Source organism: Aythya marila (assembly GCF_965140915.1).
Source record: "Aythya marila genome assembly, chromosome: 5".
NCBI classification, from domain to species: Eukaryota; Metazoa; Chordata; class Aves; order Anseriformes; family Anatidae; genus Aythya; species Aythya marila.
Genome location: NC_139046.1, coordinates 23,239,986 through 23,264,254, shown reverse-complemented (window position 1 = coordinate 23,264,254; position 24,269 = coordinate 23,239,986). Strand labels below are relative to the sequence as shown.

At 51.5% G+C, this 24,269-nt stretch overlaps 1 protein-coding gene across 2 annotated transcripts in view; it reads right to left on the bottom strand.

Moving 5' to 3' along the window:
• Window positions 1-20,663, bottom strand: part of LOC309878431 (uncharacterized protein) — a 73,167-nt gene extending 52,504 nt beyond the window's left edge. The window contains exons 1-2 of one of the 2 annotated variants that reach the window (XM_082760899.1): window positions 20,601-20,663; window positions 10,451-10,532 (exon numbers count right to left, since the gene is read on the bottom strand). The gene's annotated coding sequence lies outside the window, so the exon portion shown is untranslated. The remainder of the gene's footprint in view (window positions 1-10,450; window positions 10,533-20,600) is intronic. The other variant, XM_082760905.1, reaches the window with a different exon arrangement.
• Between the last annotated feature and the right edge of the window lie 3,606 nt (window positions 20,664-24,269).

Below are 24,269 nucleotides of genomic sequence, written 5' to 3'. Positions count from 1 at the left end.
TCAACCCAACTCAAAACACGCATGAGCACAGTGATTTTTCAAGGTTAGTCCCACAGTTAGGGCAGCCCTTCGTTGGCTATACGAACGGTTCTGAATAATGGCAATAGTTACATCATCCAAGCACACAGGTAAAGCTTCACACTATGCATTCTGCACGTTGCTCGTACCATAGCAATGCACAAAGCACAAAAAAGGAGGAAAAGACACTGTCACTCAGAAATAATCTTAGGTATTCAGGGAACTGTCAATTAAAAGCTTTTCCAAAAAATTACAATTACCAGTTGACCTAATTCTAACCAGGGTTTGCAAGGAGCAGCACCTTCAACTTCCTACGTTACACCTTTGTGTTTTTAGGCACCTCTGATTACACCTTGCTGTGTGACACGGTCAAGTCCTTTGTTAAAGTATTCCTTCATTTAATCTACATATAAAGCCTTCTGAAGCGTGAACATCGGTATTTTTGGCTGGTAACTGAGAAAAAACAAAGAAACAGCTGCTTAGAGCAGCCTTCAGAGAAGCAAGGTTAAATAAGGACAGAAAATGCACCTCTTCCTATGGAAATAAGTCATTACCGTGCTTAGAGCATTACTCCAGTTCAATGCAAGCAAGTACCACATCATCCTGAAGAAAAGTAATACTGCTCCGCACCTATCACCAAGCCTCCCAGAGGGCCTGACACGACCAAGTATGATTTTATGATTTGAAAGTGGTCAAGGGCTGAAAAATGAGGATTCAGCCTCCTGTGCTCTCAGCATGTAAACTAGGGCTGCCCTTCCGTAAGGCCTAGCCAAGGAAAAGCATTTCCAAAGGAAACCAGAAAGGTTTTAATTGCAATTAAAAGCACTCAGGTTTGCAGTTTTAAACACACATACTCAGAAAAAACACTCTGACATACGTTCATCTTGTGTAGTTTCTGTAAGGGCATCTTCATTACAGTGTGAAGGGTAGGTAGAAACTAATTAATTCAGCACGCGTTTGGCCTCCAGTTGCTTAATCAAAACATTTCTCTATGACCATTGAAGTAGTTAGATCACATGCAACCTGTTTTGACTAGGAGATGCGCCACTGGTTTCTCACATGTGGGTTTTATTGCAAAATTCTGGTGATTTTATTCCAAAGTCCTGGAAAAAAAAAACACAACTGACTGAAAGGATAAATGAGAACAGTGACTTTAAAAAAGGTTAGTAATCACTACATGTGTGTCCCCCTGCTCCACACACCCTTTTAATGCCTTTTTTATTTTTCCTATCTGAATGGGGAAGGAAACCTACAACAATAAAACATTTCACGTCTTTGTGAGGAACAGCACTACGAGGGCCATCTCACAGCAATACATCACCTAAAGAAAAGGAAAAAAAAAAACAAAAACACCAACCAACCCTTCCTTCACTGAAAAGAAACCACATTACTGGCCCTTTTGCTGCAGGCACTGAAACACTGTAAAAGCACTCATGTGCCCAGCTCTGTGCTCTGGCACGCCGCAAAGAAAGATGAATTAAGGAGTCCCAAACCACCGGCGACTCCAGCGAGCACCGTTTTCCTGCACAGTGCTGGCTGCAGCCAGGGGCAGATCTGCTTCCAATTTGAAGCAGAAGTGCACAGATACATTCCTGTACATGGGGAGCCCCAGCTCCATGAGCACCCGTCCTGGTGCCACATGCTCCAGCCAACGCCATGCACGCACAGTAGCCGATGAGCGCATCATCGTGGCCCGTCCTCGAGCCCTTCGCCCACTGGAGTCCTCCCACTGCCGGATCAGATGCCTAGCACCCGGCCAGCAAGACCAACATCCACAAGCAGACCAGGAACAAGCCACACATCCCAGGAGACACCACTGCTATGCCCCAAATACCACCTACCTGGGCTGACAACCCAAAGCCTTTCCCCAGTATTCAGTCCTCAAAGTGGAGGGAGGAACCAGCCACCCAGACAAACAAATAATGCCCGCTTGTTGGCTAAAAGATATCTACTTCCAAGAAATATCAGTGGGGAAAGCTGTTGTTGCTGCTTCAATTAGGGGAGCAAACCCAAGTCTTTGCACAGCCAGGAGACCACGTTCCAAACTAAGCAGGGGAGATCTGCAGATGGACATCGTGCTGACAGAGCCCAGCTTCTGAGATCAAAGTGGGTAAAAGAGATCAATATCCTCAGTGCCAAGCGACAGCAGGCCTAGGAAATGAATATGCTTACAAATCCTAGTAATAACCTGTTATTTCTGGAGAGAATTGCAGGGAGGGAGAAATAGTTGTTGGGCTGGAAGAGGAGGAACAGATGCTGTTTAGAAACCTGGAGCAGAGTTCATTACATTGTCAGAAACCTCAAGTTTCAACAAAAGTAAATTCCATCAAGCCTATGAAGTCCTCGTCAGAGCTGAACTTAGCATGATCTTAAAGAAAACTGTCCAGAAAAACAAACTGAAAGCCCACAAGAATCATGCTTTCAGGAACTCAAACGTGAGCGCTACAGAACGGTTTTCCTGCCTGGAGCTTCAAACACAAGCCATGCCGCAAGGGGAAGAATCGCTCCCACGTTTCTGCAAAGTGACTTCAAGGACTCCAAAAGCATTTAGGAAACTGCTTTGGTCAAAATCAAAAAAAAAAAAAGCTCATAAATTTAGAAGACAATGTGAACAATGCTGAGCTATTCAGGCAAAAATGAAAGCTGCTGTCGGGAGGGAAGGGGAAATGCCCACCACAATAGCTTTGGGAAACACTGCCCAAAACCCTCAGGAAAGAAAGAAAAATGAAAACATACTCTCAGAAATCCAGGATGGCCGGCGCTTAGAAGCAACACAAAGGAACTGCAGCAGCCGCATGCTAGGACTGAAGACCAAAAAAAAGAAAGCCACAGAGCTGGAGTCACCTATTCCAGCTGCCACAGGCCTGCTGTTCGCCCGTTTTCATTCCTTTCAAGCCCTTTCTGCAAGGCCGGAGCTGTTTTTGCAACAACTGGGGGAGAATTTCAACCCAGGGCAGGCTGCTGCTGCCTCCTGCGTGCTGCAGCTTGTGCAAGAGCAGGGCGTAGGGCTCTCAGCATCGCCCAGCGTCTCGTTACTCAACCCTGCCAGGAGCCTCTGCTGTCGCAGCCGCCTCCTGTTTTTAAAACCTGAGGCAGATACCTACGCACAGCGCTCCCCGTCCCCCCAGCTCCTTCTAAAGTAAAGGCAGGGAGATGGGAAGGCACCTCCGTGGGATAAACACGGGGCTGAGGAGGGGAAGAGCAGCCAAACATCTCTCCTTCCCATTCCCTATGGAAGTACCGTGCCTGCTGCTTCTTCTGCGGGTGCCTCGTTAAAAGGGCTTCCTTCGAGCCGCAGCTTAACGAGCAGCAAATAACCTCGGCAGATTTACACACAGCCTGCTAAACGGCAGGGCCCGAAGCAGCACCTAGTCCCATTTCCATGCAAAGCACAGCTGGCCAGGCCTGAGGAACAGCTATCCCAGGAAAAAAATAAAAATCAATCACCATGGCCACTTGAGGGACGAGTCAGTGCACAGGGAAGTACCACCACCTCCTTGCATTGCTGCTTGATAACCGCAGACTACCCCAGGCACCGTCGTAGGGATTTTGCAGGGCTAGGTACCAACCAGTTCTCCTAGAAATCCCCCCCAAAGCCTTTTTGTCTCCACATTGCTGCTTCCACCAGCTTCCTCAGCCTCGTCTGCCTCCAGCTGGGCAGCACGGGGCAGGGCCCTCGCTCACCCGCTCGCAGGAACCTGGAGAGGGAAGCCCAGCCACAGTCACAACCTACCTCTGGCTCTCCTCAGTGTCTAAAAAGCCAGGAGAAATGCAAGACCAAAGCTCCTGTGAGGCCAGGGGAGCCGATACCGACTGTGCCATCCACAGCATCCCGGATCCCAACAGGCAGCTGTAACTTCAGCTTTGTAACTCACCGGCACACCAAACCCCAGTCCTCCAGCAATGCTATCGCTCTCCCTCCCTTGCCTTCAGCTACGATAAGTCTTTCTGTATCTCAAAGACCTAAAAGTATTTCTTATTCTTTAACAATCCAGCAATTCCTTTGAGAGCTGCTTAGGATGAAAAAAAAAAAAAAAAACACACACAAAAAAAGCTTATCAGATGAGACCAGCAGGACTCTGAAGCAGAGCAGTGGCATTTGTCTAGAAGAAGTGGCACCACTCAGACGTTATCAAGCAAGGAGCAGAACAGAGCCAGCCCAGGTCTTAATGAAAGCTGTGTTTTTAATCTGAGGAAAACAAACAACTCGACTAAATTGAGACTCAGCCAAAGAGGAAAAAAGCAACACAATCCCTTATGAACTGATAAAACATCAGATAGCCTGTTGCATTTCTAGCTTCGAGAAGAAAAGAGGAAAAACAGAATATCCTTATTGTTCAGCTTCTCTCTACTTCTGGGACTTGGTTTTTGGCCGGAAGCCTGGTTTGCACCTGAGGGTAATGCAAAAAGGAACATAAAAACCCCAACCTGAATGACAACTGAAGAGCAGCCATCTGCGGGGGTGTTTCTCTTTCCAGATCAAACTTGGAATGAAAAGGGTTTTCCAAAGTCTCAGCCAAGGAGAGAGAGACTTCAGGAAAAGCCTCAGTGGGATCTGACTGGAGAGCACGCTTCGTGCAAATATCAGGGCAAGGCATCATTCCCCTCACCCCCTCCCAGCAGCCCCCCTAGATGTCCATTTGCTGTTTTTTCATTATTTTTTAATGCAGCAAAAGCTGCCGGAAGCATGCTTTGCTTGGAAACTGAATGTGCAGGAAAGACCTGGCTAGTGCCATGCCTTTCACCCCAGGTCACCGAAATGCTGCCCATGAACCGGTCACTGTTACCACCTTCCTCGCATCCCATCTTACAGCTGTCAACCACCCTGGGGTGAGTAATTGCAGAGCAGAGCAGAGCAGGAGAGAACCTGAGTCAGCTCGTGGGAAAAGCAGCAATTTAGGCAACCAGCAAACTGCCTTCAGGGAGGGCTACACGAGGTCTTTGCATGTGAAAGCAAATTCAAACAGCCTCAAATTTGTGCTGTCATGGTTACAGCGGGCCGGGTAACCACAAACTGCTAAGTGCCCGCGAAGCAGACCTGCATGTCACAACTGCTCATCTGCTCTGAACGAAGGTCTCAAAAAGCCGTGACCTTGTGAAAGTGGCCTTTGCTGGCAGCAACCCAGATACAGCCTTCCCACTGCTGCAACCACACCTGCAGACCTCGATCTCGACGTTTAGCCATGTACACGGCTGCTCCTCGTGTGCCAGACGACGTGGGGCTAAAGGCTGCCACCCCAACAGAGCTCCGAAGCTGCTCAACACCCAGGAAATTTGGGGAAAAATAAATAGTTCAGGCTACAGCAGATTGAGACTCGTCCATCCTCCAGTGCTCACAGTTCCTGATCCTCCTGGGAGCATGGAGATTTCCCTTCTGCTGGCTGCGAGAGGACCATTTGACCCAAAAGAGACAAAGAGGTTTTACTTCCTAAAATGAAACCCTGCACTTGCCCCTGTCCCCAGGCACATCCTCCACGGGCAGGGAGCTCGCAGCCTCCCTTGGCACTCTGTTTGAGCCCCGACTACCTGCCTGAGGAGACGTGCCAGGACCCAAACTACTCACTAAGACAACATCGTGATGTGGAATTGAGCCGTGCAACTCCTTGCCACGAGGTGTTTGCTCCGCTCACAGTTTTACGGGGTTTCAGAAGCAACAGGACGGGCTGGGGAAGAACCCCCAGCCACGGGCACCGTGCCCGGGCACACACGCTGCCTTGGGGTGTCAGCAGACCATGGTTTTCTGCAAGCTCCACAGTCTCCCTCTCCTTGTTCTTCTCAGAAACAGGCTGCGAGACACAGGTAATTCAACAAAAAGAGCAACGCCACCAGCAGCATAACTCTTCCAGCTCAGCCTAGCCATCAAGCCCTTGTAGGAGAAGGTGAGGATCAAACCACCAGCCTGAAAAAGGCAGATGTAGGTGGACAGGGGCTTGTTTTGTCATTGTTTGGTTGTTTTTAGCTACTACTGAGCAGAATGAGGCTGCTCAGCCTTTATCCAGCTCTTCAGAGTAGCTCCACTACTGTTGCTGGAGGCAGGGCGTTGCGTTAGACGCAGTCAGTTCCAGATGTAGCCCTGGTTCAGCCCGGTACAGCTGTCTTCGCACTATCTGAAGCAGCAGATTAAAATGCATGCCCACATACTTCCAGCACAGCACAACAACATCAGCAGGAATTCGCTGATAGGAGAAATATTTTCCTAATAGAGTCCTCAAAGCTGGATGTGGACACCTCCTCCAAGCACTCAACCGCTGGAACAAAACCTGCTGTGCTTTCTGCCAGGGCTCAAAAGAAGAGCTGACCCAGGGATGCCCCGAGATTCCTGTTCATTTCGTAACAAGCCACTGTAAAAGGAAATTGAGCTGAATATTCACGTGCTTAAGGCCATTTAAAGTAGAGACTTACTTTCCGAATGTATAAGGGTTCTTCCAGCCTTCTGCGGGCAAGAGACAGGAAAAGAAATGCCTTTCAGGGAGAAAGCATTAATGAGAAAGGAGTTTCCCCTGAAATAATTAGCAGTACAAGGCAAAAAACCTAACAAACTTTCCCTAAGGAAAGGCTTCAAAATAATTAAACCTATATATCCAAAGCTCATTGCAGTCTACTAGATCTACTGTATTAGCTCTTTAATTGCTGCAGCTTTTCTGGAGCTCATGCAACGCAGAAAAAAAACTCCCTAGGACCATTTTTATTTACCTTAGTATTTTGGTTAACCACAGGAACGAACTGACAAAGGAAACCTACATCCAGGAGGGCTCTGAGGGCACGGGGCTAGGCACCGCAGTGACACAGGGACCCGAACGGGGACACACGCGTCCCTCCTCATCAGGCACCGCATTCTGCGCCCCGTGCCAACAGGGAACGTCAGGAATATGTTTGCAGGGAACTAGGCAAAGCTGAGCAGCTAAAACAATCCTGATTTGCCAACTGGTACAGATGGTTTTCAACAGGAAGATAACAACATGTCTTAGGAAAAGAGAAGACCTCCCAGGGAGAAGAGGGTCGCTTCGGCGCTTAATTTTTCCCAGTTTTCTCAGGAGGCTCAGCAGGAAAAGGAACAGAGTCCCCACCGCATGAATTCTTGTATCAGGTGAGGCTAGATTAATTCCCCAGAGAAGATTACTGCTCTAGGCAGTTAACGGGTGCTCTTACCTCAGTTCTCCTGGTGCTTTTCTCCCAGTGACTGAAAGAACTGAGAAGTTTCATCCCCAATTCCTTTACGAAGACGCAGCTCCATGCAGGCCATGCTGTTCAGCAGAGCAGAGAAGCAGCAAAGCACATCCCCTCAGACTGAGCACAGAATACAAATAACGTCCTCGTGCTGCTTCCCCTCTTTCTTCTGTTTTCTAAACACTCAGAAGAAAGTCAGCACTCAGACATCTCTCCCCATTTTCTTAATGGAACTGTAAGAAGCCTGCTGTGCAATTGTCTGCAAGAGGCTCTGGAAAATCAAAAAGGACAAAGCAAACCACAGGGGTTAACCTGCAGGGCAGCTACTTAAGTAGAAGCAGCAGAAAACAAATTTCTAGACACACACGTGGAGCTAAGTCTCATTTGTCAGAGGAGCAAGCATCAAAGGCTCTGCACAGAGCCATCCACCTCCTGCGCTGTGCTTGGGGGGCTCGGGCTTGTGGCTTTGCTGCTGATGGTAACAACGGTGACCCCGTAAAAGGAGCAGTGGAAACGTCAGGGAAGATGGAAGGACAAGCAAGAAGATCACCTCCAAAGGGCAGCTCTTCGTGAGACAAGCTGGTTCAAGACCCAGAATGGTTACGGGCAGTTGGTCAAGCCAAGGAGGCACCTGAAGACAATTTGTCCCGGGGCAGCCGCTGGGGAAGAGGGGACAGAGCTGCAGCAAGTGCCTGGGAAGTCCCACACACCTCTCCATCCATTCCAGTGACCGACAAGGGTACTGAAATATGGGGTTGATGAAGCTTGTAGCATCCCCTATATCCATCCCTTACCTGCCCAGCTCCCAGCAATTCAATTATCCGATGCAACAAGTGCAAGGTGGTTCTCAGCTGTGATTGACCACCCTTCTGCTCTCACAACAGCATCTCAAGCTGTGTTTCCAAATCAGCATTTAGCTTTTTTGCTAGCTAATACATTTCCTCTCTCCCCCTCTCTCTCCCTTCCCCCATCCTATGTATTTGGTGAAATTGCTTCTTCTGCAAATCGCACCGCAAACACTGAACTTTTGCCAATTAGACAGGGAAAGCCTTGGCTAAAAATAAACCCAATTGCAGTAAAAAATAGACCCCTTTGCAGTAAAATAGGGGATTATGCATGCAAGCAGACCTGACAGGAGAGCACTGCCTCCAGATTTGCATGAGAATCTCATCAAGCTCAACAGATAGCATCTGCAGCTACGTTAACTTGCCCCATATTGGAATAAAAAAAAAAAAAAAAAAAAAGGAAAAAAAGAGAGAGGTGAGACTGAGGGAGGGGTACGGTTGAGGGCACTGGGGTAAATCAAGTTTCCATCTGTTTTGCCAGCATTTCAGATCCTTCACACATGCACACACCCCAGCACATCTGTGACTGGGCAGCAAAGAACAAAACTCCCCTTTGAAGAAGCCAGAGGAGCTCCCTGAAAACACAGTTCTCCCGCTCAGAAGTACCGAGCCTCCCAACACCCCTCTCCTCCAGCAGGCCGGGCACTCAGAAAAGGATGCCAGGACGAGAAGGGCTCCAGCCAACGCCTGCCTGTGCTCCCTGAGAACCCAGCAGCTCTTTATCCGTAGGAGAGGAAAAGGATGACAAACTGTTCCCTACAGGAGGCAAAACCCCATTACAGGAAATCCACTGCAATGTTTCAGGCGTGGAAGAAAACAACGTGTGCTTTTTGCCACCTGAGTCACCAGCAGTCTGGGGCACTGATTCAGCACCGCTTCCCTCCGAGGCGGACACACCTCAGGAGAGCAGCAAACAGGGACCGTGCTTACCTTCACTGCTCCCCGTCTCATTACGTTCCTGCCATGCAATAGAGGTCTTCCGAGCTAGCACATAACCTTAAGAAATGGAAAGTGCGATGGAAATGCAAGCCCTGCTAACTGCCTCTGCCATCAGCTCAGAAGCAGGGAGCACGCTGTCTTCTTGCGCAGGGTGATAAACCCCAGGAAATACCCGGGATCAGGTAGGAACAGCTCCGCCCTAACTCCTACTCCTTCAGTGCCGCACCACCCAGACAATCCCAGCTGAACCAGGTATTCAAGAAAGATTGGTTCCCCTAATTAATCCACTTGCCTTTTTAGGGAGCAAGAAAGCTTCACACAGCCAATTAAGGATTATGTGCTCCTACGACCAACAGGGCGGCTTCAGACTGGCCAAGTGCAATGCTATTTTCAGAAGGGATCTGTCAGGGACGGACGTTTGGAAAAGAAGCTTTTTGTTTGTTTTGTTTTAACTTCAGGAGCATTTGCGGCAAGCTGAAGCTCGGTGTGCCAGGCCAACCTCTCCACATTCAGCAATGCCCCTACAGCAGCATCCACCTACCTTAGACCTCCCCTGAGTGACCACAAATGGCAAAATATTCCACTTCAATGCCTCCGGCCAGCTGGGAGCACAATTGCAGTCACTAAAAAAGCAGCCCTGACAGTAATGCAGTAACTGAAATCCAGGAGCATGTGGGCCTGCTGCTAGCATAACGAGGGGCGATTACTGAAAGCATCTTGGCAACTGAAACCAGCTCAAGCAACCCACTCTCATTGCCAAACAGTTTCAGAGAGCACAGGTGAGCTTTTTCAGCTAAGCACTGATGCCTTGAAGCAATAAACACGCTGAATAACTCCAGCAAGAAGATGCACTGGGCAGCACCGGGCACAACTCCACTACTTCCGAGAGCAATCGGCGGCTGAGCCGAGCAATAATTATCCAGGGAAGAATAAGCTGCTACAGGCTGCAAGTAGAGACACATTAAGAAAGCAGCAGTGGACTTGCTCACGTATCAAGGCGAAAGCAGCAATCTGAGGTCCCACTGAGGACGGTGGGTGCACACACACTGACATGGGTTTCATATTCAAAACACCTCGTATGTTCAAGCTCAGACAATCAGGTGGGGATTTTTTTTTCCTGAAAGCGAACCCCAGCTCGCAGCCTCCTGGTGTCTGATGATGACACCATGCACTGCACAACGTGTGGGACCAAAGACAGTCCAACCTCTAGCAACAAATGCAGCTCCTCCTGCTCGAAGCACGCTCCTGGCACTGCTTCCCCACAGGTGAAGGCCAGGAGAAGCAGGAGGAGGTCTCTACTCTGGACTGAGGGCTGGATACGGCCTCCTACCCTGCAGCATCCTGCAGGCTGCCCACTCAGCATGTTTTCCAACCCTCTTCCCACAAGGCTGTCAGCTAAGCTAAGCGAAGACCTTACCTCCTGCATGGGTGTTTCCACATCTGCACAGAAAAAAAAGTGTTCACTGCACAGCGTGACGTACCTGCTCAGAGCGTCAGCTTCCCTGAAGGCACCGACAGTGAGCCAGAGCACAAACCCCATTGGCATACAGGAACTGGCAAATCCTGCAAGCATGAGAGAGTGTTAATTAGTGACATTAATAAGATGTGGCTGGTGAAAGGAAAGGAGGCCAAGTCTACCTTAGGAGAGAGTGGCGGATGCTAGATCCCTGCACTGAGCATACTCCTGCCTAGTCCTTGCCCACAGCTGGGCTACCAGACACAAGATTTTAAGGGACTTATCCAAAATCACAGAAGGAAGCCAAGAAAAAAGGCAAGACTACCTGTCCCAAAACAAAGCCGTTCACCCAGCAAAGCCTCCTCAGCAGCCAATGCAGTGACGTTAACGTCTAAGCAGGAGAGCAAACAATAGGCTGATGAACTGCATGAGTGGTCACCTGCTGAGCTCTCCTACCCCTTTGTGATGCTGAAGACCTGCGCTATAGCTCTTCTGCAATTCCTTCCACTTCCTAAAGCGGGTGAATCACGTCTGACATCAGCACCACACTGCTCGTTTCACTAATATTTATTCAACATGACGGTTTCATCATGTAAATGGTTTGCTATTTCCTCCCAATCACTTTATACAGCCTGCGTAGGTGAGTCACACCAACAGATAACTAGCAGCACGGAGCACAAGCAGGGACAGAAAGCTGCTCCAGCGGCTGTGGAAACACCCAGCTGGAGGTATTCAAAGTCCCCGCTGCACGCTGATGAAGAGACATCAAAAAGAGAGGTCTCCCTGGAAACATTTCTAAGCAGCCATAAGGAGACGCTTGCCTGGCCGCACATCTAAAGCGGAGGTCACCACGTAGGGTAGCAGCAGTCGCACACAGGATGGTTTTACTCTTCCTGTTCTGTTCACGGAGCGGTTCGGGGACAGCAACGAGCAGAGTTGCTGAACAACCATCCTTCAGCACGTTTTAACTGAGAGGGGATTTGACAATGGGGAAGGTAAGGAAACAGGCACAGCAAAGCCCCGCAGGGACAGCGAGGGTGGGACAACTTCTCTGAGCAGCTCTTCAGTCAAAGCACCAAAACAGCAAGGGGGAAGCACCGAGGTTTTAACGAAAATGATCGGCCCAAGGATGTCTCACGTATTTCCTGCCTAACGGAGGACCTTGTTATAAAATGCAAGAAAACTTACTCATGCAGTGCATAGGTTTACCTTGGACTGAGAAAAAGACACTTTGTTTTCCCTAGTCTCTGCGCATGACTCATGGACATCAGCCTTTGCCAACCAATATTTAAAAAAAAAGAGAAAAATCATAATCCATTAACCCTCCCCCCATTTTTCCCTTTCTCCTTTCCCATTACAGAAGGACTGAAGTCATTTCTAAGGATGCAAACAATGCTGAAGACCACAAGACCACAGCACGGACGTCGGACGCAAGCCTCAAGCACAAATTTTCCATCGCTGTTTAAAATGCTCTCCCTGTTGCTTTACATTACTGCTCTAACCAGAACACGAGTTATTTACTCGTGTTATGTACCTCCAGGAGGATCTTTGTTGTTTTTCTTTTGAAGTCGCTAACTGAACACCGTTCTGCACTGGAACATAAAATCTCTACAAAGACAGAAATAACACAACACAAATCCAACCTGGCCAATAATCTTCAGTGACAGCTTATTTATGCAGTACAGAAACACAATTTCCCCCCAGCGAGGAAATTCCTGCTTTAGCTTCACATGGCTTACATCTGAAAGGAACTGCAGGAGCTCTGTAGGGCTTCATCCGTGTCAGCATCAACCCGCTCCTGCACCGGGGCCCTGCCTGCTGCTTGGGAAGCAGCAGAGCTCCCGTGGATAAAACCATTGCTCCCTGCCTCCTCCTCCAGCTCCTTTCCTCTAACAGCTTTCTTGATGCGATTGCTGCTACTGGACAATGTTACAGAAACATGACTGCAAAGTTCAAACTCATCTCCCACCAGTACTGCTGAGCAAGGCAAACAGAGATGCTTGTAGCTTCTCTGAGTGCTGCTGACTGCTGGATTTAATAAAACCCATATGCAGGTGGCCTGGCCTGCCTCCCCAAAGCAACCACAACTCTCAGACAAAGCATTTTGTCCCACAACAGCCAGATACACTGGAAACACAGCCTGGTGCCAAGGATTCAACCGCGTGCTCTCTGTTCCCGAGCTCCCCTCTCAGCAAAGTCTCACAGGGTCCAGCAGCGCTGTTCCCCCAGGGCTGCTCTCCTCCAGATACAACGTGTGGGCAACAAAGTTGGGCACAGGGGTGGAGGACTGAGCGACGTTGGGCGACTTACAAAGAGGAAGGGTTGAAGGGTTCAAGCAAAGCCATGGGGCAGAGAACCAGCATGGCTCTGCACAGTGGGAAGGATGGCAACAGCCCCGCGCCATTTGGCTGGCCTGGGTGATCTCAGTTGACCTTGGAGGTCTTTTCCAACCTAGATGATTTGATGATAAGCAACAAGAGAGGCAGCACTGGTCAAGAGAGCAGGCAAGGAACTGCGAGGCGATGCAGAGGCTGTAAGGGGTCTGCCAGTCCCCAGGGCTGACCCCGCAGCTTTGCTAATGCCCCTATCAAGAGCAGATACACCAACCATAAAATACACACCACTTTTAAGTCTAAATAGGGGTTCAAGGTGTTTCCTGTCAACACTGAGAAATCATCAAGTTTTGTTTAAGAGGCTTATGATAATTTTCTTCCCCTCTCCTGCAGCCTGCTGGTGATGATCCTGCCATACCAGCATCTTCAAGCTCAAGCACACAGCTCTGGCCCCCTGCAGGCAACGACAAGGTTTAATTTCTGTGTGGTTTTCAACAGGAATGATGCTTGGTCCCCTTGATACAAGCACATATCACTAATTCCTCGGGTACAGCTAGCACACCAGAAGAGCTATCAAAAATATGCAGGCTCCCCAGCCTGCAGACCTTGCAAAGTCATTGTCAAGGCAGTAACGTACAAGCAACGAGCACCTAAGATGACAGCTTTTCAGCCTGAGACAGGTCATAATAATGTTTATAACAAGTTGGGCAGGAAAATAAACCTACCCCTAGGCCTATGGCCAGAGGAGAACAGGATGGCAGGATCTGGCCTGCTCCCTCCCAGAGAGGCATCAGGCCCAGGTCTGCAGTGTATTTAAGCAGAGAAATACTCGGCTTGATACATTCAGAAAAAAAAAAAATGTTTTATTTAAAAGCTCAAAGTCTTCCCAGAGGGATACCTCCCCCGGGTTAATTGGGAAGCTGAACGTTTTCAGCTGTTACTCTGCACGTACACGAAGCTGTCAGCAGTGCACCTCAAAGGGCCCTACCAACTTCAAAGCCTCTCAGAAATGTTAACATACACTGCAGCCCTTACCCGTCCTTTGCAGGGAGGGAAACCGAGGCAGACGTAGCACAAGCAAGTTAGCAATGAAATCACCACCTAATTTTCCATCCAGATGCTCCACTGGAGCCATGTGGTTGCCCTCAGCAAAGTAGTGCTCATTCCCTCCGACACTGCCCCATTCTACAGGGCCTCCAACTCTTCTAGACCAGCCTCATCCCTCTCCCAAAGTCTCACAGAATTATCAAGCTACCATCAAATGTGCTTTTTTTTCCCCCCATAGCTCCAATAAATCTGAAAAAGCAGGCCTTTCCTTATACGCAGCGACTGCCTGTGGTGTAGCCCCTGTGGCGACAGGAGGGCCCAGTGCTCGTGTTTCGCCTCATGCCTCTGGAGTGCAATTAACCCATCAACTTAGCTGATCCCAAACTATCTTCTGCTGCCAAAAAAGACAGTCCTGCCTTCTCCCTCCTCCCCCTTCTATGTGTCCCAGTCATCTCCTCCACGCTTGCGGTAGCAACCACGGCTTGTTTGATCCAACTGGAAGCCATCCCAGAAAGAAGAAAATGAGAGGGGAAGGAGCCTGATTTCTGGCAGGAGCACAGCTTGTGATCAGCTAAACTGATGGGAAGCACAGCCTCAGAAAGATGGCCCTGTGGTACAGCTGGAAGCCTAGGAGGGGCCTGCAAGCTAGGATGCAGCACTAGGAAGAAGTGCTCTAGAAGAAACCCTCTTGGTTTGTCTCTGCTCAGTGTTAGGTCACTCAAAACCACTTTAACAGCTCCATTCACTTCTGAACATGCCCAGATGCTCACTTTTCTAAAGACCCATCTGAAACAGCCAGGTGACGTGCTACCTGAGGTCTGCGAATTGGGCTGATGTGTCCTGACAGCCACACACTACAGCTACGTAAGCCTTGTGGCTTAACAAAGAACAGCCGGAGATTTTCTTTAAGAGATTTGTTGTTGTTGTTTTTGTTTTGATGTGCTTTGCCATAGCTGAAGGGTGTTCTCAAAAGGGTTTTTTTTGGAGGGGAAATGAGCAAGGCCAGGCATATGCAAACGACCTAGCAGAAGTTCATAAGGAAAGCAGACAGCAGCATGCTGAAAATAAACCCGTGCAGCCCTTCTCAACGTCAAAGTACAAATCCATTTCCAGCCTGCCACAGCCCTAGGTAACAGGCTTGTCCCCAGGTCCCCTTGCACCCAGCCCTCTTCGCAGGGGCCACTGCCTGGACCATAGCTCTGAGGTTTAGGGTCCAAAAGCAGGTGATTTCACCTCAAAAAACAGCGAGAGCACGGTCAGCACCGAAGGGGTAAAAGCCACAAAGCATGAAGTGAGACAATACATGTACATCTCTAGACCCAGAAATGGCAGCACACCCAGAGATGCCATCTAAACACAACCACCGATCTCAGCAACAGTCCTACCTAGTTCCCCCCACCCCTAGACCTCAAGGACAGAGGAGGCAGAGTTCATGTCTCTTTTTTTGGGTGCTCGTTTTTCTTTTTCAAGTTTATGCAGCATTAGTCACACAAGCTCCTGACAGAGCCACCTCAGGGACTTGCAGGCCTCGCTTCTGAACCACGAGCGATCTCTTCTGCACTCTCACACCAAAACCACTAACACTGCCAGCACCAACAGAAGAGCACAGCTAAAACCCTTACATTCAAGCCTCACCCTTCACAGAAATACCCAGTGTTGCTCTGCCACGTTGTTTTTTTCTGCCCCTGTAAAAAGCATAAGGGTACTCAAATGTAGCTTCCACAGCATTAAAATCAGTTTAACAGCTAAGCATCTCTAACCACCCTGTTCTCAGATCTCCTGATAACTGACACCATGCACACCCCAGAAATATCCCAAAGCATCCTCAAGAAAACAGTGAGTTTTATTTTACTTATATATACAAAGCTCAAGCTTAGATCTTATCTCAACCTAAAAAAAAAAAAAAAAAAAGACCAAACCCAACTGATTAATTCAGGCTGGTTTTAACACAGCAAGCCTTCACAGTCAGTTGCAACGAGCTGACACCACAGCCCTCACGAGGCTAGGCAGGACACTTGTGATGTTTTTGCTGGGGACCTTTCCACTGCCTGCACGCAGCCTCCCGGCAGCAAAGGCTGGGCATATCTCGGCTCCTCACCTTTTGGGAAGAAGAAGCTGCCCTGCCAGAAGGGACAGCCAGCACCTCCTGCCCTGTCTCCCAGACCTCTCTGTCCATCACACCTCGCCAGCCACCCCTGTGCTGGATGCAACACCCTGGCAGCAAAATAAATACGCTTATCTCGACAGCTCCCTGCAGCTTCACTGAATTAAATGTGCTCAGCGATGGGTCTAACACCCATAGGAGCTGGCCACTGCAAGGAGCAGGACCAGAGTCTGATAAGCAGCAGGACGATCCCTCCCTGTTGGCAGCTGCAGGTGTTTTATCATAAAACTGCAGCAAGAAGCTCCCCAGTTCGGACATTTCACGGAAGCCAGGCAGCGGATGGTACCCTCAGCTCATGACCCGCACAGCCTGCTGTGCGATTTGTGCCATTTGAGGTAATCAAAGTGAAGATGTCATTAGGCTCTGTTAGCTAAACCTCTAGACATCGAGAGCAAACAGAGCGGGTTTGGAGTCTCCATAAGGCCAAGCGATGCCACTGCCAGCACTAGCTCTTAGGGAGGGGGGTGATGGTGTGGGTCTTCAGAGGTGACTTAACAGAGGGCCAGGAAGAGCCACCAAGCAAAGCAACACTTTGCAGAGCAGCTTTGAGCTACAGGATTCCCTGTGAAAACTGTGAGGCGAGCTAGGGAGCCAAGAAAATACTGACGCTTTGAAACAAATTCGGTAACTTTACCCAGTTAGCACTGTAATCAGCACAAATAAACACACGCAACACTTGTGACCTACTTATAACTTTATCACCCAGAGGAAATACACTTGTTACATCCTCCCTGGTAAGTCACCCCCATTCAGGCAACGATGCTCTCATGGCCGGTTTTGACTTATGAAACCGAGGGGGAAGGGAAGACAGTAAGAACAAGACATCAGAGACTACGACAACAGTTTTCATAGAATTACAGAGCAGTTTGGGCTGGAAGGGACCTTAAAGCCCATCTAATTCCAACCCCCTGTGGGCGAGACGGGCAGCTTGAGATAGATGCAACTTTGTTCCCCTCCACCCAAAGCAGGTATCAGCACTTCTATGATGAGTAGTGAAGGAAGCAGGGAAGGAGACTCTTGGAAAGCTCACTTTGGGAAAGGAAAATCACGTGACTAAATCAAAACGTGATCCAGATGGGTGAAACTTTGGAAGACTGACGGCTTGTACCTGAGCGCCCAGTAGCCCATCAGCACAGGGGCATCATGGTGATGGTATGAAGGTTTCCTCCATCCAGATGGCTTAGCAGCTGGCAAAAGGCCTGCAAAGCATGCCCTGAGCGATTCGCTGAGCGCAGGAATGCAGCTGCTGGGGGGAAAATTGGGCAGGAGGATTTACGAACTGGTGTGGAGCGGCGAGACTCGATGAGGTCCCGCTGCTTTCCATCGTCTAAAGCTGAACGGTTAAACAGTGCTGGCTCCTGCGCCTGATTTCCAGGATCCAAGCCACAAAAGGAGAGCTAAAAATACCCCAATTAACCATTCCTTTCCAACGCAGGACTTGCTGACGGTGCCGCCGGGGTGTTGTACGACTGCGGACAGGAAGATGCGGTCTGCAGAAAAAGGCAACTGGGAAAACACTTGGCCAGGACAGCAGTCTCTGAAGTCAAGGGTGGGCCATACGGCCAAAAAGCCTTGGAGGAGCTTTGCTAGCAGCTCCTGCAGTTGTGGTGGGCAGTGCAGATGCACTTGGGAGCTTTTACCCCAGTCTCACACACGGTATCACTTTTGTGCTGTTTGCTCGGCACGGATTGAACACAGCGAGCTTGTTGTGGACACATCCCCTGCAAGCCAGCTCCCGCAGCAGCTGGTGGGCCAGCCCTGTGTTAAAGCAGCAAACTTTCATTCGTGGCACAACCTCTTACAGGCAGACTGCTGGGCTCCGAAAGGGGGCATGGCTCCAGAGCTAAGGGTTTCTCCGCAGGCAGACCTAATCACGATTTTTTCTTTTTACTGCCCAGTCTTTACGCTGACACCAACAGCTTAAAAAATATCAGCTGTGGGCAAGAGAGGGGCACGTCACTGACAGCAGCACGGTGTGCCCGAGCACAGGGTTTACCCTGGGTTTGCATTTCTCTGCTGGGCAGCGGGCTGCTGCTGCTGGAATCACCAGGCAGGCTGCCTCAGGCTCTGCTCCCGGCGAGGCGATGGGATGGGATGGCAGCCGTCCAGCCCCCATTTGCACGCCCTGCCCCGCTTCTCCGTCCTCCGGCAGGCGAGCCCGAGCCGTGACAAGAGCTGGGGAACAAAGGGAGCAAACACGAACCGTCCAGGGCAATCAATATCTTTCTAGGAACACCCAGGCCTCGTGCCAGCTCTCTTCCAATCCCATTTAGCTCTCCTGCAGCAGAGGATGAAGCCACGCGCAGGCACGGCGCGGGTAATAATGCAAGGGAAGAGCGGCTAATTGGCAGGGCTGGAGCTCAAACGCTTGGTGCCGGGGCTGCCAGAGCAAACCCACGGCCAAGGAGCGCACCTTGCCGCCAGGGCAAGCACCCGAGCCCCAGCAGCTTTTCCAAAATCGCCGTGTCAGACAGACAGCTCTCCTTCCAGGGCACCTCGACGCAGCAAGCAAGTCTACAGCAAAGCCCCACAGTGTGTATTACGGCTTCAGCATCCCTGGGGACTGTGCTTTGCACTGAGGTGATGGAGATTTGTTGGTTTTTCCCCCTCTGCCACCTGCAATGGGACTTTTCTGTCCTTTGCAGAGAGAGAATGCAAGGGGAAAATGGAGATTCACCAGCACTTGAACAATTTTTGCCTGCATCAGTGCTACAGAGCGGTGGATTCTCGACCCAGTGGAAACCCAGCTGAGCCTCAACTCCTGCCTGATCCCCAGCTACGGAAACCCAAGTGCTCAGCAGTGCCAAAACAAGTAAAAGAAAGCAAGGGTAAGCTCATTTGCAGGGTATAGATGTGCCCTTGCAATGGCTGGGGCGGTGGGAGCTGGACTACTCTCTCCTGGAATTAAAACGCAGGAGAGGAAAGCGCAGGAATTACTCTGGCATGACCATGAAGGACTGAACAGGCTTCAAGTTTCAAAGTCGATCCTAACACACGCTCTCTCCGCTGCAATTCTGATCCTACAAAAAGCCAAAAGGTTTTGCCGGGAGAACTGATCCCACCGAACAACCTCATCATTAAACCACACGAGCAGCGAACGAGGGAATGACCACGGATGGGGCGGACACAGCCAGGTGAAGCAGTCCCGTTGTGCCCCGCACTGCCACATGCACAGCAGGCAGGCAGTCTGCCCCAGGATGGGAACAACGTGTAACGCCACGGAGGAGAAACCTCACGTCTGAGGGCATCTACCCCAAACGCAGCCGAAATATTCCTCCAGCCCCGCGGAGCCGGCTAGAAGCCTTGCAGAAGCGCGCAGGTGCGAGGCTGAAGGGGTGGAGGGCAGGTGGGGTTTGCCAGCAGGAAATGCTCTCAGGCATCTCCTCGTTCCTGTGCATCCTAAAACAAGGAGAAAAACTTGGAGTTCCTGAAAGGATGTAGAAAAGAGGAGAGCACCGAAGAAAGGAAGGATGCAGTGCTCTTCAAGCTGGCGAGCACTCCTGGGAGAAGCACTTGGGATTTTAAAATAGCGACAAAAGGTGTGGAGCCGTCAGAAACACACTCCAAGGTAAGAAGTCGTGCTGCTGGGGGTGTGGCAGCCTGCCTGGGCAGTCGCTGCTGCTTGGGAATTTTGGAAGATAAATGTGTCTCGGGGAATGTGCTCGCCGGTCTTCCCTCAGCTGCACAGAACGAGAACGGAGCCCGCAACCACGACAATGAAAAACCAAAGCCAGGAGAGCATCTGAAGGGCTGAGCTCATGCTGCTCAGGCCCTTTAAAGGAAGACGCAGTGTTAGAAGGGAGGATTAAATTTAAACACTCAAGGAGTTTAGAGACAGCAACGTTCAGACAAGCTACTGAGAAAGCTCTGCAAGAGGCAAGGCCCACTGACAGACCACGACCTGTCCAGGAAGAGCAATAAATACCCAAAGAGCATTTCTCGATCGTGATGCTGCTGCAGCCGGGCAGCGTTTCACCAGAACCACACGAGAATCGCTCAGAAAAGGAGCCCAGGAACCAGGCGCCTGGCACACCACAGCACGAGCAGCTCCACGGCACTGCTCTGCCCCGGCCACCAAAACCAGGAGCCAAACTGGGGCGGAAGAGAAGCGGCCGGGGCCGATGCCACCACGCAGGAGGGTCCCAACGCACTCACCCATTTGGCCACTTTCTTCCCCCAAAAGCACCCCCGTTTTCCTAGCGCCCCACAGCCACCCCCAGCACGGGGCACCACATCCCAGCCACGTCCCCTGCGGTGCCCCCGAAGCTCTGCGCTTTTTTGGGGGATGCTTTTTTTTTGGGGGGGGCACCTCTGCGAGCAAGCCGCACGCACCGAGCCCCCCCGCTGACCCCCGCCACCCGCAGGGACCGACCCCAGCGCTCCCCCCGGCCGCAGCCCGGGCACCGCAGCCCGGTGGGGACCCCAAAACCCCCCCCGGGACCCCAAAAATCGCCCTGCGCCACCCGAGGACCGGAGGCGAGACCCCTCCGGGCACCGACGGAGGGATCCCGAGGGGATGATCCCCTGCGAGCCCTGCGCGACCCCGGGCACCGCCTCGCCTCGGGGACCCCCCCGCCCCCCCAGACCCTCCCGGTGCCCCGGGCGCCCCCCCCGGTCCCTCCGCTCCTTACCGGGCGCGCGCTCCCGCTCCGGTCCCGCCACCGGCGCGCGCGCGCGCGCCCCGGCCCCTCGGCCCCGCCCCGCCGCGCCAAGCCCCGCCCCTCCCCCCTCCTCCTCCCGCGCAAGCCCCCGGCCCGTCTCCGCGCGCGGGGCGCGATGGGAGCTGTAGTTCTGAAGGGGGGGAGAGTCTCGCGAGAAGAGAGTAGAAGGGGCGCAGGCAGGCGGTAAGGCGGGCAGGGGAATTAGCTCAAATGGTAGAGCGCTCGCTTAGCATGCGAGAGGTAGCGGGATCGATGCCCGCATTCTCCACTCCTTTTTTTTTCTTTTTTTTTTTTTCCTCCCTTTCCTCCACCTATATCCTCGGCCCGAGCTATCCCGAGGGGTCGGCTCTTGGCAGCTGCCAACTTGGGTTGGCTAAAGTCTGCCTCCGAAAAGAACAAAGCTGGGCGAGCTGCTCCTGTCGGAGTGCATGACACGCAGACATAGCGCTGCCTCACCACTGCTCCACACTGCAACTCCGGCCTTCGAAAATCCCGACCCCGCTACCCTTCATTTTAAGCAGCAAGGCCACGTCAATAGGACAACGCCTGGTAAAACGGGATTTGCTGCGACAGCACAAAGGACTGGATGGAAGGGAAGATGCGGCGCCTCTCACAAAGGGATTATTTGGCACAAATTGCCATGAATTCTCAGTGGAGAGAAACTTCTCCACTGCCAGAGGCAACCCACCAGCCCTTTCCAGCAAATGGCGATGGCAGCACGCAGCCTGGAGTCTGAAAAACAGATGAGCGTATGGAGTTTGTTCTTTTTTTTTTTAACTTGAAAAAGTTTGTTCTCATCTTTTAAGGCTGATTTATACTCAGCCTTCAGAGCCCCAGACAAACCCATGAAATAACCAGCTGTCGCTGCCACAGCCTTCAAAGCTTGCACAAACCATTCAAGCATTCATATGCAGCGGGATTCAATGGGAAAGCGCAATCCCTTGCAGTCTCCTGTTTCATCAGCTGCCACGCAGCCGACATGAGGGGGCTGCGTCACGAAGCACAGTTGTGTTCACGGCCTGGTGCTCTCGGTTTCCCCGCTAGCTGTGGGTAGCTCAGCTCGGTGACCACAGGCACCCAAATCCGCTCAGGCTGAGGCTGCACCGCCCTCTGCAGACAGGCAGGGCACAATCTGGCACCTTCATCGGAACAATTCCTCGGGCTGTAGTTTTTTCTGCACGCTCCTCCTTGCCCGGCATGGGCTAGTGGTGACCACAGTAGATGCAGGGACAACATATTGCACATAGACTCACAGAACTATTTTGTTATAATGATTCCCATCCCCACCCCCAAAATAAAGCCAGCACGAAACAAAGAGATCGGCTTTTCTTTTACAAGAACAAGATGACCACATCAGAGCAGCTAAAAATTCCTCTTAATGCATTTCTTGTGGGAATCTCTAATGAGCTGTGACGGTGCAGATCAGCCATATGTGTGCACACATGCGAGCTGGGGGGGGGTTGCCTGCATTTGCCGAGGAGCCCAGGGCTTGCTCGGCCACCTCGTGGCTCCCAGCCCCTTGCTTGCCAGTGGCATCTGTGTGTTGACCTCCCTTTTTTGTGTTTTGCTCCTGCGGCATCAGCTAAGCCACGGTGTCAGATTCTCCACCCTGGCTCCGCAGATGCTGGGGCTGCTTTCACTTCCAAGAGCTGCATCAGCCTGCTGTCTCCAGAGGAACGACACGAGTTTTGCATTTCCTCCCCAACAAAGCCCTGCTTCACAAGCTCAAGGATCAAATGGCTTCCAGGCAGAAGGAAGGACAGTGGGACCGAGCGTGGAAGTGCCAATGGATCAAGCAGGAATTAAAGCCAGGCTCCGAGGGCAACACATGGAGCTGTGCGTGTTCTTACAGCTTGCTGTTATGGCCACCACCACCGAGTTTACGTAAGGAGTTTGCTGGTAGGCCTCACACAGCCATGCTAGCAAAAGATCTGTCACTAGCCTGAAAATGTTAATGTCTTTAATTGCAATTAATTGCTTGCACGAGGGCATCGCGAGAGCAGGGAGGACAGAATGGCAAACAGCTAGAGGGAGAAAAGACAAAGCTTTTGGCTTATGCTAATGAGTCTAATCCTGAGACAATTTAAGCATCCTTCTAGATTGCTTGCTCTAGGGTTATGTGCATATGTTAATTTTAAAATGAAGCAAATGCGGAGACCCATCTCGACTTCCCCAGGCCGTGGGACACAAGGCTCCCTGGTACATCAGGAGGTGCAGCTGGGAGGCAAACATCCCCCAGAAAATGGGGGCAAACTTGAGTGACCTCAGAGAGGACATAAAGGAGAAGGAAAAACAGACAGAGACCTGAATGAAGGTATCTCACTCACTGGGACTCCTCCACTGCTGCAGAGGAAAGACATGCACGTGCCTTACTCTGTGTCCTGTCGATGTTCTCAGCCCCGTTGCACACCATTTCCCCTGGACTTGCATATATTTGTGAGTAGGACAGCCGGGCCCTGCTTGCTGGGGAAAGGGCAATAGATTTTTCCCGAGATGCCTCTGGTTGTCCCCTCAGTGAGGGCAGCCAAAGGGACAAAGGGGAGGTAGAAGCCGATAACATCTTGGCCTGGCTGCCTGGACCGTAAATCCAGCTTTTTACCATCACAGACCAGTGTGGAGCGGGTGCTTCATCCAGGGTGGGAGGTCTGCTGAAAGTCCAGTCACACAAAACACTCTGAAACCTCAAAACCAGTGAGTGCTGAGGAGACAGGCAGAGACAGCAGTGAGCTGCTTTGTGAGGGGTGGACATCCCTCACCGCCTGCAGCATCCCTCCCCTCCTCCTGTCCAGTGGAGCACCGAGGCCACACACTAGTGCCATGCTCAAACCATGCTGGTTATGGAGGCTTTGGTGGGTTTGGGGTTTGGCCAGGGGGCACAGGAGTGCTCCAGCAACCCCTTTTTGTGGGTGACCTGTTCTTTCGTGGGAGGGAAGGGGAAGCAGTGCACCCTCTGGTGTTCGGCTCTCTCCTGGGCACTATGGAAGGAGAGTTTCAGCTCTTCAGGCTTCTGCTGCTTGGTTCCCATCTACCCCGGAGAAGGGTTGTAAAGGCAGCTGGGGGGAGAACAGCTAGCGTGGGCTGAGACCCCTTTCAGGGCAGCACCCCATGAGACCTTTGAAGACAAAGGGTTCCCCAACGTGGACACACTCAGCCCTGGAGACTGGGCTGTGAAGGCAAAAAGCCAAGAAACAACCCCAAAGCGGGGACGCCGCCTCGCTGTGCTGTTACCCCCCTCAGACAAGGCCATCCTGGCTGCGACACCCCCGGTGCAGCTGCTCTCGTCACCCCTAAAAGAAGCCGATGACCCAAACTCACACGGCCAGGTGTGAAGCCCGGCTCTCGGCGCAGATGGCAGGACCGAGCAGCCCCCCGGGGGGAACAAAAGGCGCCTCACGGCCCCTGCTGCTCTTTTGGAGGGAAGAATGGAGCCTGCCTTCTGCCTCCGCCTCGCTTGTGGGCTCGTGAAACATTAATTAATCTTTGTGCCAGCGAGGGGGAGAGCCTGCGGGGCTCTGGGAGGAGGAGGTAGAGGTCTGAGGGCTGGGATCCTGCCTGCTGGGGGTGCTGGGACTGCTTTTAGGGGGGGCAGCACTGGCGGCGTGCCCCGCAGGCGCTCGCAGGCTGGTGGGGAGCACCCAG